The 2275-nt window shown below is 39.7% G+C and overlaps 1 non-coding gene across 1 annotated transcript; it reads left to right on the top strand.

Annotated features, from left to right (window-relative positions):
- Positions 1-1722: 1722 nt before the first annotated feature.
- Positions 1723-1794, top strand: Trnap-agg. The gene has a single exon. It is a non-coding gene; the product is annotated as a tRNA-Pro (tRNA).
- The last annotated feature ends 481 nt before the right edge of the window (positions 1795-2275 follow it).

Raw genomic sequence — 2275 nt, 5'->3', positions numbered from 1 at the left:
CCGTGATATACAAGAAACCAACACATGCTTACATGCTTATTATCCATACTAATATTATAAATGCGAAAGTGTGTCTGTCTGCTAGCTTTTCACGGCCCAACAGTTTAACCGATTTATATGAAAGATACAAAGGTAGCTTGCATACCGGAAATTGACATAGGCAACTTTTCATCCCGGAAAATCAAAGAATTCTGTAATGTACTACAACGTGCAACATGCGATGTGCACCAACCGCCCAGATTTTTAACCCCCGACCCAAAAAGAGGGGTGTTATAAGTTTGACGTGTGTATCTGTGTGTCTGTGTATCTGTGTATCTGTGTATCTGTCTGTGGCATCGTAGCGCCTAAACGAATGAACCGATTTTAATTTAGTTTTTTTTGTTTGAAAGGTAGTTTGATCGAGAGTCTTCTTAGCTATAATCTAAAAAAATTGGTTCAGCCGTTTAAGAGTTATCAGCTCTTTTCTAGTTTTCTTGTAGAAAAGAAGGTTAGATATCCGTTAGGTTCATAATATTATGTCAATTGACAAATGTCAAGCTGTCAAGATGGACGTTGCCTAAATACATAATTATTTATTTGAAAATGATGTTTTGGAAAACTCAGATACTTTGGATCGTCGGGGGTGTTATAAATTTTTAATTTACACTTGTTAAGAACCTATCCATCTAAATTCTAACCGGAATTCGGTCAAAAGAAAACCAATTTTAATTTTGTTTTTTTTTTTGTTTGAAAGGTGGCTTAATCGAGAGTGTGCTTAGCTATAATCCAAGAAAATCGGTTCAGCCGTTTGAAAGCTATCAGCTCTTTTCTAGTTACTGTAATCTTCACTTATCGGGGGTGTTATAACGTATTAATTTACACTTGTTACGTTTTTTTTTGAGAAAACCCTCTCTGGTTTAGACGTACCTAATAGTGCATTTACTATTTACCAAATGAGTTTGGATGATTCATGAGAATATTTAAAAAATACTTGGCTCCATCTTTCCTTCACTACTAGTATCAGTAAGAACTTGTTCATCATTTTTACATTAAGATTACTCAGTGTTTTATCCTTAAAAAAGTCTTTCTTGAGGCTTAAGGCTTCTTAAGGCTTTAAAAATATACTCGTAAAAGGTTCCAAATGACTTTCTTATCCATCGGTTTTAATGGGAGTGTGAAATAGAGCGAATAAAAGATAATATTGCTTCGTCAGCGAGAAGTCTCGGCTGGGGGGTGAGCCAAGAGTTAATGTTGCGGAGAATTCCTGGAACATTGGCCCCGGATACCGGCCATGCTGGATTAGCCGATACTGACGATCGACGGTGGAATCGAACAAAATATCATTTTGGAAAGACAGAAGTATCAGAAATTATATTTTTATCCAAGTAGAAATATTTCGAGAGCGGTATTTGTAGATCTATGAAGCGGTGATAGTCTAGTTAGTAGTAATGGTAGTGGTAGACATTGGCCTACTATTCGGGAGGGCCGAATATTGATCCCGGGCATGTATGGTTCGCGACAGGTCGAGATGGCAATCGGAGTATAAGGCGATAAGGCGGGGAGACGCCTCGCACACCCGCATGTCACGCGCGCTCGCCCGCTGTCGGGGGCGTCCTCACCCCAATTGCCATCGACCTATCGCGTACTATATACCTTTAACTTTTTGAAGTTATACATCCGTTTCAAGCAATCAAATATTACTTGCTTTAATCATGAAGGAAAATTTGATAGTGAACAACAACCGGCTCGTTGGTCTAGGGGTATGATTTTCGCTTAGGGTGCGAGAGGTCCCGGGTTCAAATCCCGGACGAGCCCAATAAGTTTTTTATTTATACCCCATAATATTAAATAACCCTATGTTATAATCTAGTGGAAACGCCGCCGATGGGAGTTGATTCCAGTTTGCATGTGCGTGGAAAAAAGGATGTAGCACAACGGACGGTCAAAGAGCACCAGGCACCATGTTATTTTTACTTTATTGATATATGTCGCAGAAGAATGGCATAAACCAGGAGTTAGCCATATACCTAAGGGATATGGCCAACCCCGTCTTATGCCATTTCGCTGCGATATATAGACGAATTGATCAACTTCACTGCGGCAAAATCAGCCAGCCGAATCAGCTACGAGCATCCAACTTAACTTTATAATATTTACGTTTGTAGCTAGTTTGTGTTTTAAATTCAACTTCCATTGGCCTGCAGCCAGCGCCAGGTTATACCGATGCAGCCTCGGACGGAGTACGGCAGAACGGAGCGAAGTCTACCATTTACATACAATTCTGTTTCAATTCGAC

This window comes from Maniola jurtina, chromosome 14 (assembly GCF_905333055.1).
Source record: "Maniola jurtina chromosome 14, ilManJurt1.1, whole genome shotgun sequence".
Taxonomy (NCBI): Eukaryota; Metazoa; Arthropoda; class Insecta; order Lepidoptera; family Nymphalidae; genus Maniola; species Maniola jurtina.
Note: the sequence above shows the minus strand (reverse complement) of the source record. Positions and strands in the feature narration are given on the sequence as shown.